This window comes from Nipponia nippon, unplaced genomic scaffold (genome assembly GCF_047370975.1).
Source record: "Nipponia nippon isolate SJK-2023a ecotype South Korea unplaced genomic scaffold, ASM4737097v1 scaffold_37, whole genome shotgun sequence".
Classification (NCBI taxonomy): Eukaryota; Metazoa; Chordata; class Aves; order Pelecaniformes; family Threskiornithidae; genus Nipponia; species Nipponia nippon.
The window spans coordinates 1,099,662-1,111,887 of NW_028262355.1; the positions used below are offsets into that span (position 1 = coordinate 1,099,662).

The 12,226-nt window shown below is 45.2% G+C and overlaps 1 protein-coding gene across 2 annotated transcripts in view; it reads left to right on the forward strand.

Annotated features, from left to right (window-relative positions):
• DCC (DCC netrin 1 receptor) overlaps positions 1–12,226 on the forward strand; it is a 606,037-nt gene that overhangs the window by 420,621 nt on the left and 173,190 nt on the right. The gene's annotated exons all lie outside the window — the stretch shown is intronic.

Genomic DNA, 12,226 nt, shown 5'->3' on the forward strand with positions numbered 1-12,226 from the left:
GCTGTGGCTCGTGCCGATGGGCACTGGACTGCTTTGGTGACCCGCAGGGGTGATGGTGGGATGCTGGGCTGCCTTTATGCTCCGTCAGTAAGCCGCGACCAGAATACGTTCATCCTCTGTAATAAGGTGGAAAATCTAACGCTTAACAGAAGCACAGAAGCTGTTTTACATTGTCACACCTTGCCATGTATAGAAATTTCACCGAAAGGCAATATTTGTCTGAAAACCCCTCGTTGTGTGAAGATAGCAGCTGGGCTGGAAACCCCTGAAATATGTTTTCTTGATTCATTGCCGGAGGTGACTGGGAGCTAGGAGCAGGTAGAGGAGGTGGGAATGGCTCTCCACGGGGGGTGGAGGAGAAGAAGAGCTTGGAAGCAAATCCTGTGATAAGGCGAGCCTCCGGAGATGGCTTTAGGTGGCTTTTGAACTGTTGGGTTCCTTTTACAGCTAAGCTGAGCCCCAGGAAAGGTGTCTATGAGGGCCAGGGAGAGCATGGGCGACGTCCCCTGACCAGGCGAGGGATGTTGTGAGAAGGGGAGAAGGGACCTTTCAACTTACCTTTATTCTGTGATTTGGTGTCTATAGCTTTGTTTATCACAAAACATGAATTTTCCTCCCTGTCATCACTTCCCAGCCCCCTGAGACTGGTGATGTTAGTGAAATATCACCCGAGACGTGGAGCTTTCTGTTTTTTCTGGATGGCCTTGCGTTTTAGATGCATCTTCAATTCCTGCTCGGAGGTTGCTCTGCCGCTTATTGCCTTTATTTGCAGTTAGGCAACTGCCATGGGCAAACATAAGCAAGGTTGTATCCCAGCCCTTTGTGGGGAAACAAGTCTTGAAAGTCAGTTTATGAATCTGAGCCTTTGGAAAGTAAGGGATTAAGTAACTAACCGTCGGCATCATTTATCTATTAGGAATTTATCTCTGCTTGGACACATGCACAAATGCACATATACACATTTCTGTATATGTTTGTATTTTATATATGTATTTTTATATGTATATTTACAGAAGAAAAATAACATTTTAATCGGGAAAATGCCTTCCTCCTTGCAAAGCCCCAGTGAAAAGCGGGCGCCGCTACCCCCTGCTGTTACCGTCTGAAGCTGCCACGGCGCGGAGTTACCGGCTCTGTTTAATGCTCAGCGTAGACATTCGGAATCTCTTTCCTATTTAATAACTTCAAGATTTCTCTAAAGTGTCAAGTTTGAGCGCAGAGAAAATATTGCTTTCCATTTTTCCTTGCGCTTTTTACTGTTGACCAAATTATCTTATCATTTCGAAACAACTCTCTCTGGTCCTGAGAGGCAGTCAGCCTGTATGTGGCTGTCTTTTAGAACACGCTGTAACTATTGTACAATAAATTACATGGCTGCACATAAATTGAATTTCCACATTATTTGAAAATATCAGACGTATTATGCAATCTGGCATTGTTAAAGAAGAAAAAGCTGATGAAAAAGACATCTGAAATTCATGTCTGTCAGTGCCTGTTTCTAAAAGCGCACATATTTGCTCAGTAATCAGTTTAAAAGATCAACAGAACAAGTTCTAGCTTTTTGAAATAATCATCCAGAATATATGGGCTGGATTTATATGAAGGTTTTTTTTGTCCCCAGATTAACACACACTCCCTCCATCTTTTTTTTTTTTTTTTAAGTAAACTACAACCCCTTTTTCTCTGCATAGATGGTATATAATTTCACTACAGTATTATCAGTCCGGATTTAAATCCCTGCCTGCTTAAGCCATGTCTAATCTTTTCATACCACATGTGGAGACTTTGTGAGTTATTATTTTGGCTCCTCAAGATGCTGTTAAAGCAGCTTGGTAGTAGAGAATACAGAAACGCGTCTATTCTCGCAAGGAGGATTGCAATTGTCCATCCAGGCTTTGAAAGCAGTTCCCTGCTGTGGGACCAGCTCACCTCTTTTCACAGGCCCTTATGAATTAAAACCAGTTTCCTAATAAATCTGTGTCTCCGTGATGTGCGTATTAGTTGGTGAAAGAGAAGATGAATAGGAAGGCATGTTGGTGTGCCCCAAAGAAACTTGACAGCATCGCTCCAGCCTCATAAAGTCGCCTCTTATCATCTCCCTTCCAGTGAAATAATTTAGCGTGCGCTGACATCTCAACTTCTACCCGAGCATCTTTAAGGGCTTTATAAAGAATAATTAATTACTGTAGCCTTCTGAGGTAGGGCAGTATTATTGTACCTACTTAAGAGAAGCCCAGCTGTGTCCCCATATGTCTGCCCCCTCCTGCGCTATGCTGCGAGGAGCAAATCTCCGACCCCCCGCGGTTGCCCCCGAGGTGGGGAGCAGCCGGGAGGAGCCGCGCTCCCCACCCCGATGTCCTGAAAATGGAAATTCTGAAACAGAAATGTAGAGATTTGGGGTGGATTTATGCAGCGCGTGGGGCATTTTGCAGCAGCTAGAGGGGGATCTTACTCGCATAGGAGACTTGGGTAACTTTGGTCACCGAGATCCACACCTGCCTAGGTACTTTTGTAACTATTTTCAGTTCCCATTAGAGGCTGGTGCATCGAACCTCAGAAATCGGCCCCTTTGCTATTTCAGAATTTCATTTTTTCCGATTATGGTGGGGAAGCATTTCTTACCATTTTTTTTTTTCTAATCAGTGACTGGCTGCACCTGAATTTTCTTGCTAAGACAACTAGCAGCAAAAACTACCGTCAATACTGCATTAAAGCAATTGCACCAGAAGCTATTAAAGCTTTTGGATTTGGTGGTGGCTTTTTTTTTTTTTTTTCTGCAAGTTTTTCAGTGGAGACAATATTCTTTGAAATTATTCTACGGGAAATGTTAAAAAGACATAGACAAAATTTCAACTGCAACCTCTTTTAACGTACATTTCTTATACAAGTGTCAAAACCGCATAGAAAATTAAAAGGCCATTAAAATTAATGCAATGAGATTTCGCATGAAAAAGCAAGGGAAGGCGGGGATGTCTTTAAAGCCCACACAGATGACAATTTTATCAAGCCATAATCAGTTCCATATATGTTGATCTGCGCAAATTAAGCTTGCAGAATAAACACGTGCTGGAGTAATTGAATTTTCCGAAGGCTTGTATCGGGCCCGTCCAGTTTAGACGCCAATACGGAGACGGTGCCAGATCGTCACCTCTCAGGGCTGGCGAGGGTCCCCGAGCAGGGCCAGCCCCTGCCGTTGTCAGATGCTGAGTATTTCAGAGGGCATTAGTGCCTCCTTTGCTCCCTACTCAGCTATTTTGGGTACCAGTTTCAGTCACAGTGATGATAAGGTCACTATAAATGATTCTAAATGATCTCGTGATAGTCAGGGTGTCACTGAAATGAGAGCCCTGGGATGAATTTGGGCAGGCACTGCAGCTTATCCATTAAACCTCCCACCGAGGTGGGCTTGATCAGGTTTTTGGGAACAGGGAGATGAGAATCACCCTTCTCCAGTGCAAAATGGCCATGGATCTGGGTGCAGAAAAAGCTGAGCTTGTGTTTAAGAAGTTGGGAGGGCTGGAGCCGAGGCTCTGTGGGCTTTGGGCAGATCGTTGAAGCCTCTTGGTTTCTCCGTCCCTGGAATATAAGTGAGCAACGCTGGCGAAAGGTTGGACCAGGTGATCTTCCGAGGTCCCTTCCAAACTGGGCTATTCGTTGAGTCTATGACTTCCTTCCTCGTGCCCAGGTACAGGTCTATCCGTGCTGCTTAAACGATATCCTTTGTGGCAGGAATTGCCCTTTCCGTCATGTACTGATAGAACAAAAATGAGTAATTTTTAAGAGAACTGGGGCTAGTCCCATCTAATGAGGGAGCCATGGGCTCTGTCGGGAGCCTTCTCTGCTGCCGCCCGTCCCGCATCAGCTGTCACAGTGATGGACTGAGGACATGGTGCTCCTGCTCTCCATCCATCAGTTTACGACGACATTGCCTAGATTATTTTAAAGGGAGAAAAGTCTCGGTCTGAGTCTGCACCCTCACCCTGCCAAATTTTTCATGTACAAAAGGATCCCTGGAATAATGAATGGCTACTTTGGTTTTGGACAGTGTCCATTTTGCGAGGTGCAGGGGTATTTATATATTTCATATATTTGTCCATATATGAAAGAGCTGGGGCAGGCAGAAACGTAAGCATCTCCGGTGTAGTGCCTTGGTGGTGAATTTTTCTTGTTATTTGATGAAGGGGTGAAGCAGTACTGAAAAATGTGTTCTGTGGAGTCATTAATATCCTCCTCATTTGTGTGTATTCTTCCATAATGGCTCAGTAAAATACACCCTGGGGTAACTTTATGCCATTCTTGCATGGTTCTTTAATTTTATGAGTAATTTATGTGAAGCATTGGCGGGGGGGGGGGGGGGGGGAGGTTTTCAATTGCTTTAAATTTTAATGAAACGTATCTTCCTTTCTAAAAGTTGGGCGGACCTAAAGGGAAAGATGGTGACGTCTGTTTTTCTGTCTGTCTTTGATTCCTGCTTTTGGCTTCCCATCCACTTTTTTTCCCCTGGGCTTTTAATTTTTTTTTGTCTTTTTCTTGAGAAAGAAGAGTTGCTTCAGTCTCAGCTCTTGGGAGGTGCTTCCCTTTGCAGAAGGTCGCTGCAGGAGCAGGATGAGGCCTCGCTTTAGCCTGGTCATTAGGACACTGGTGTGGTCACCAGTACGGGTCTAGGTAATGCAGCTGCCCTGGTCCTGGTATCCTTAGTGCTCTCTTGTGCAATGGAAAATACGAATTCAGATTCCCTGGGCACATCTGTGGTAGGAATTTTGTCTTTTGTTTCCTGTGGTTTTGTTTTTACACCAGGTTTAATTTCAAAGAAAGTAGAAATTTATTTTTCTTTTGTGGGGAATCTGAACCATTTTCCCACGGCAAGCGATCTGCCCGCTCCCGTTGCCAGCTCCCGCGCTCCCCGGCCACCTCTGCCGTGTCGGGGCTGGGTCCGTACGTGCCACAGGGGCAATCAGGCTAGCTTTTGCTTTTTAGATACATTTAAACTTGAGTCAGGGCTGGTTAATAGAGGCTGTTAGCATTGATAATTGAGATTAAAGATCACCTCATGCTGTTTTATTCTTCAGACTCTGGCTAGCTTTAGTGCCATGGCCTTTTTTTTTTTCTTTTTGATTTCTTTCTTTCTGTTTCCCATTGAATTTCTAGTTTCTCTTGTGCAACAAAATGCTGTACTTTTAAGCCAGATTCAGTGACTCCATCTGCACTTACCTGCTGAATATGTGGTTCCCTGTGCATGATGGGGAGGCTGATTAAGACTTTTGTAAAGGCCATTTACAACAAGGAGGGGTTAAATAAGGGAAAAATGAAAATTTATATGGTACTGCTTTTCTAGAGAGTTTCGAGAAAAGTTGCAAAGGAGAGGAAAATATTCTGCACATCTTTCTTGAAGCTTAGATTGATTCTCACCTCCCATTTAAGCAGGAAAAAAAGTGACCAGGTGAGCGTGTGGTCAGCTCATCCAGTATTTCTGTAAAACCACCACAATCAGATCCTTAACGATATTTACTCAGTTGAAAAATTTCCATTTCTCTGAGACATCTTCATTTCTGCGGTGCTGCCCCACCGCCGTCTTGCCCCAGCTCTCCCTCTCCTGCGCCAACGTGCCACTGAAGCTGTCGAGGGACCTGGTGAGATACTTATTTAATTCTGACCGATCGATAGTGCTAACTCCAGAGGCTCTGTGGAGTTGATGTTTCCAGCTGGCTTGCGCAACGACACTGAGCAAAGTGTTTTATTCCTGGATATCATCATCCCTTTGTTTCTAAAATGGGCACGATGGTGAAGGCATGTTGGAATCTCAGTCCTTTGAAGACGTCACACAAGTGCTTCTTTTCTGTGGGTTAGGAGGGCAGATTCAGCTTCTTAATAGTGGGGGAATTTGTTACCACCTTGGTAGACTAAGAGTTAAAGTGAAAAACAAATCAAACCCAGAAAGTAAAATTGTTCATTTTCAAATTGTCTTGGGTTCAATTTAAAGAACCACAAATTGCTTGCTGTTCATCATTCATCTTAATTAACTGAAATAATGCGGTCAAAATCTTTTCTTTTGGGGGTTTTCTTTTGTTGATTTTTTTTTTTTTTTTGACCAGCTCTTCTGCCTCCTTTGAAAAGCGTCAGTCTCATTAGAAAGTTGCGTTGCTATATGAAATACTGTAATTAAAACTGAAATCAAATGACTTTGCATCCCCTTCATGAGACCTTCTTAAGTCTTGGTGTCTTCAGTTGCACAGAGGAAGAAACCCAGTAGATGAGGACTGCATTTTATATCAGGTGTATACAGTTGAATCCTTGCTACTGCAGTCGTGAATAGGTATCTCCGTGGCTTCACGCTTAGGGCAGAATTGCTGGAACATTCAACACGTGGTACATCAGTGCCGGTCTCAAGCATTATTTTCCTGCTAATTACCGAGGTTGTCGCTATGCCAGAAAGACTTTCTCTTCTGAGACACGTACCCATCTTTTCATATCTTCTGGAAAAGAAAATTTTGTAGAATCATAGAATTGTTTAGGTTGGAAAAGACCTTTAAGATCATTGAGTCCAACCGCTAACCTATCACTGCCAAAGCCACCACTAAACCATGGCCCTAAGCACCATGTCTCCCCGGGTTTTAAATACTCCTAGAGATGGAGACTCAACCCCTGCCCTGGGCAGCCTGGTCCAGTGCCTGACTGCCCTTTTGGTGAAGAAGTTTTTCCTAATATTCAGCCTAAACCTGCCCTGGTGCAGCTTGAGGCCGTTTCCTCTTGTCCTATCACTTAAAACCCCTTTTGCTTTAGTAAGGTTTGAAAATACTCCTGACCCTCATGATTCCTGAGAGGTTTTGAGATGTGCGTTCAGAGGTCTCTCAAAGTCCTAGCATCAGCTACCGCATCCTGGGTGAGAGTAATAACAGAAGCAGTAAAAGCAGTTGTGTTTTATTTCCTCGAGCTCCAGAGGCGTTGGCCTGAGTGACATTCTGAGAACAATCTGGTCCTGTTTCCCACTGTAAACCCTCTGCTCAGCCATAGCCCTCACTCTCGGCACGGTCTTGATGCCTCCATCCGACAGCTGCACACAGGGGAAACCTCCTCCTCCTCCCATCTGCTGAGCCTTGGCTGCACATCCCACTGCGGAGGCCACCTTTTCCCTGCTGAGGGGTCTTATGGATATTTCCCAGGGATTTTAAATAGTGTTAAATTAAATATTTTTTCCTATTGTTTTTAACAGATCTTCTTCTCACAATAGCCTCTGCCCATTTTTCATGAACTTAAGATTTACTTGTGAAAGAATAGCGACAGCATTTTTTATTAAAGACATCTCTCTTTGTGCTTCCTTCTTCTTTAAAATTATTTTGTGTTTTTCATTGGACTCTTTAAATATAGGTTGAGGATAGCAAGCATAGGGTGAGGACCACAGGTTTGGGGTTCACAGCAAATTACGATGATGGAATCTCTTGTGTGTTGAAGTACAGTGAAAAGAGTTCTTGATTAATGAAGCAATATATTTCATTCTATCATCCAGCATGTAAAACTTGTGAAAAGCATACACTAATATCAGTGAAAGTAATTTGAAAATTATTAGGAAAAGAAATATTTTGGTTTGAAAATGTCATTACTGGATGTTTCAGCATTATGGAATTGTTTTGCTTCTTTTTTCTTGCTAAGCAAGAATTGTCACTGTTTTTTCCAAATGTTTTGATGTCTGTGAAGACCATGTTTACCAGAAATAATCTGCTTCAGTGAAAATATTCCAAACGCTCTAAATGAGAAGAGGGATTTTTTTCCTTTCTGAGGTTTGTCTGCAGCACACACTCCTACCTTTTAGTGCTTCATGGAGGTGGTTGATATGAAGAATTCAGTGCTTGTCACGTAATCATTTCTTTTTATAAATAATAAGCGTCACTGGCTAGAAGTATGTTGTAATTCTGCTCCAGGTTTGCCGAGAGGCAAAGGCCACCATTATGCCAAGTGAAATACTTTGCTTTGACTGACTTGCCGAAAAGGAGCAGAAAATTAAAGCCACTTTTATCTGAAAAAAGAAAAATGCAGAAGAGATGAGCATACCCTAATCAACTATGCAAATCAAGGCATTGCACCATTTGCATGAAATCTCCATATTTATAGGTACCTGATGCAAACAGTAATGCAGAGGCACAGTGGCCCTGCCTGGATCCCCCTCAACCAGGAGCGGTGTAGGATGGACAGACCACCCTTGGCACCCCTCGCCAAGGCAGGATTTCCCCTGCGTGCAGAGAAGGTGGCAGCTCAGGGGCATGGGTAAGCACTGGGAGGGAGTTGTGACGGTGATGAAGATGTCACCTTACCAGTATGAAATACTTTGCAGCAGGAAGCTCTTTTGCACTATGGTCCGTTTCCTTCATCCTTATGTCCCTCAAGGGAACATCTTGATGCCGCAGTCATAGAATCATAGAATCATTAAGGTTGGAAAAGACCCTTAAGATCATCGAGTCCAACTGTTCACCCAGCACTGCCAAGGCCACCACTAAACCATGTCCTCAAGCACCACATCTACCTGACCTTTAAATACCTCCAGGGATGGGGACTCAACCCCTGCCCTGGGAAGCCTGTGCCAGGGCCTGACTGCCCTTTTGGTGAAGAAGTTTTTCCTAATATCCAACCCAAACCTGCCCTGGCGCAGCTTGAGGCCGTTTCCTCTTATTCTATTGCTTGTTCCTGGGGAGAAGAGACCGACCCCCCCCGGCTCCAGCCTCCTTTCAGACAGTTGCAGAGAGCGATGAGGGCTCCCCTCAGCCTCCTCTTCTCCAGGCTGAGCACCCCCAGCTCCCCCAGCCGCTCCTCCCCAGCCTTGTGCTCCAGACCCTGCCCCAGCCTCGCTGCCCTGCTCTGGCCACGCTCCAGCCCCTCCATGGCCTTCTTGGGGTGAGGGGCCCAGCGCTGAGCACAGGATTTGAGGGGCGGCCTCCCCAGTGCCCAGTGCAGGGGCACCATCACCTCCCTGCTCCTGCTGGCCACACTATTGCTGACACAAGCCAGGATGCCATTGGCCCTCTTGGCCACCTGGGCACACTGCTGGCTCATGTTCAGCGGCTGTCGACCAACACCCCCAGGCCCTTTCCCGCCGGGCAGCTCACAGCCGCTCCTCCCCACGCCTGCAGCGGTGCCTGGGGTTGTTTTGCCCCAAGTGCAGGACCCGGCCCTGAGCCTTGTTGACCCTCACCCCGTTGGCCTGGGCCCATCGCTCCAGCCTGGCCAGGTCCCTCTGCAGAGTCTTCCTGCCCTCCAGCAGATCGACACTTCCACCCAACTTGGTGTCATCTGCAAACTTACTGAGGGTGCACTCGATCCCCTCATCCAGATCAGCAATGAAGATTTCTACCAGTTTAATGGAGGGACTAGACCTGAGACAGAGGACAGACTCTTGAACATCTGCAGTTGAGCAAGGGATGCACTCCAGCCTACTGTTCCTGGGAAGTGCCGAATCATTGAAACAATTCAGATAGGTTCATTGACCCCTTCTATATCAGTTGTCTCTGTGGGATATCCAAGCCCATCACTTTGTCACAGAGGTGTTGGATTAACCATCCCGCTCGGCTCCCATCAGGGACCTGCCTTACCAGGGGTTAGGAGGGTACGAGGTGCTCAGCCGTACCCGCTCTGGTCCTCTGCAGGAGCAGTAGCGCAGCACCATGAGAAGGAGAAGGTTGAAGAGAAGATGTCCTATAAAACAGGCTGCTGCCAAGCATTTCTAAAATAGCTTTGGATGTAGGAATTGAAATTCTGTCTCAGTTCTGTTTGACATGCATTTATCTTTGTTTTATCTGGACCTTTCCTCCTACCCTAGAAATCTTGCAATATAAATAGGAAAGATAAAGAATGGGTAGGAGATATATTATTATGCCATTTTATGGGAAGGAAATTGAAGCATAAAAGCATTAAATTATTTATCCAAGCTCCCTCTGGAAGTGTGAGCCAGAGCCAGGATTGCTGTAACCTATCTTTCTGTGCAGTTTCTCAAAATAAAAGGTTGAATTTCTGTCCCTATTGAAGTCAATAGGAGTTGCTTTTTAGTTCTGCGGATGCTATCATTTCACGTAAGTGCATAGCAGGGCCTCCAGCCGTTGCAAATGCTCTTCCATTCAGAAAGGTTTTCAGACCTCAAACAAATGCAGGGCATGTTTGGACACCCAGAAGCAGATGGATTTTGTAACAAAAGCGTGTTTTCGACAAGAATTTGTCTTGCTGACTGCGAACTGTTTCTTCGTTGATGATGTTATTTTAGTGTTGGTGTTTGCACCCCATATTTGCTTTCAAATAGCTTATTGACATTAGCGAAATCTTAATAAATTTTGATTCACTGAGAGATTTTTCTCCCCAGTGCAAACAGTTACAATAGACTACTTCTTCCTCCATCCACAGTCTTGGGGCTTTCCTGCCACAAATACAGCCCATCAGTATCTTGTAATAATAATAAGAGGAAATTATTTAAAATATTGTTCTCTTTCTGAGCTCAGTAGCAGGGCTAACAGGTTGGTTACAGCAGTTCAATTCCTAGAACTGCACGCTGCTACATGATATGCACTGATATATGCTGAAATGTTCGAAAGTCAGGCAAAATAAGCATGGGAGTGGAAATGCTGGGTACTGACGATGCTTTTTAAGGTTTCTTTATTATTATTTCCTTATTATGAGCCTGTATAGGTGTTGAGCTGCTTCTGCTGCCACTCTTTTACTCATTTCTGGCCAAGGACTTATTTGGCAAGAATAAACTAGACTATTTCAGTTGGAAGGGACCTACAGCAATCATCTAGTCCAGCTGCTAGTCCCTGACCACTCCAGGGCTGACCAAAAGTTAAAGCATGTTGTTATGGGCATTGTGCAAATGCCTCTTAAACACTGCCAGGCTTGGGGCATCGAGCACCTCTCTAGGACGCCTGTTCCAGGGTTTGACCACCCTCTCGGTAAAGAAATGCTTCCTAATGTCCAGTCTAAACCTCGCCGGCACAGCTTTGAGCCATTCCCATGTGTCCTATTGCTGGATACCAGGATAAGAAGCTAACCCCACCCTCCCACCTGCCTCTTGGTTCAGACTTTCTAGAATTTGTGTTGTGGCATTGTGCCCCACTGGCACAGTCGGGGCCTCTGGCGATGCACAGGTGCCCTGAGCTCCCCATCCTCCCCCGGAGCCCCTGCCCCTCCACAGCAGGAGGGTGGAGGAGGACATGTTTCCAAACCTCCTCCTGTAAAGGCAGCTCCAAGGAGGCACTTTCCCTTCGCTGCAGCGTTCGGAGCTGAGCCGCCTCTATCGCATTGCTTGGTGGCACCATCCCTGGTCCCGTGTTCCTTAGCAAATCGAAGAATATTAGGTTCACGCATCCATCTGTGGTGCGCAGCTGGGCGCCACGTGAAGAGTTAAAGGGAAAACTAATGAAAACCAGAAGACTCTGTGGAAATATAAATGACAGCTACTTCCAAGAGCTGACTTCAACGCTGGCTCTTGTGGATAGCACCAGAGGCAGCCAGGGCAGTCCTGCCAAACAACTGTCACGTCTTCAGAGCGTGTCCAGCGCGGTGAAGCAGGTTTCACTGTGTTAATAATTATACTGCCTGCAGGCTCTCTGAAGTTGCATCTTTTCGTGCAGCATGGAACCAGATTTTAATGAAATATCGTTAAAGCTGTTAACTACAGAGAAAGAAGGGGGGGGGGGAATCAAAGGCACAATCAAAGCATCCACTCTATTATCAATAACTGCAAGTGGCTTCATAAATGTTTTATGTTTGAAATGTTTTCAGTGCAGATCAGCACAGAACCAGCTGTTTAAACAAAAAGTGAAATGTAATAACAAGAACATTTTAATCATTGCATCTCATTATAGCGAAGAATGAATCACTAGGAAAAATGTTTTAAAAAAGCAGCTTTCGTGATGGAGACGGCTAGCCTGACACAGAGCTGGAGACCAAGGAAGCCTAACACAGAATTAACAGGCTTATTCCTTTAAAAAAACTGTGTTGGGATAAGTGGTTTTGTTTTCCTTATAAAAGCATGGTGGTGGAACAGTCTCTCTCCTGGGAAGGTTTAATGCAAAGGTTTAATACTCTCTTCTACCTGAAAGGATTCAGAGCATGAAGGCCTTGAATGGCGCACTTGGTGCAGGAGCATCATGGCCATTAGGCAGGAGGTTGGCTTGGACTATAGGCAGCAAAAGTCAAGACTTCTGGGACCAGAAGGAGGGAGAAAACAAGTAGGACCATGATCCTTTCACCT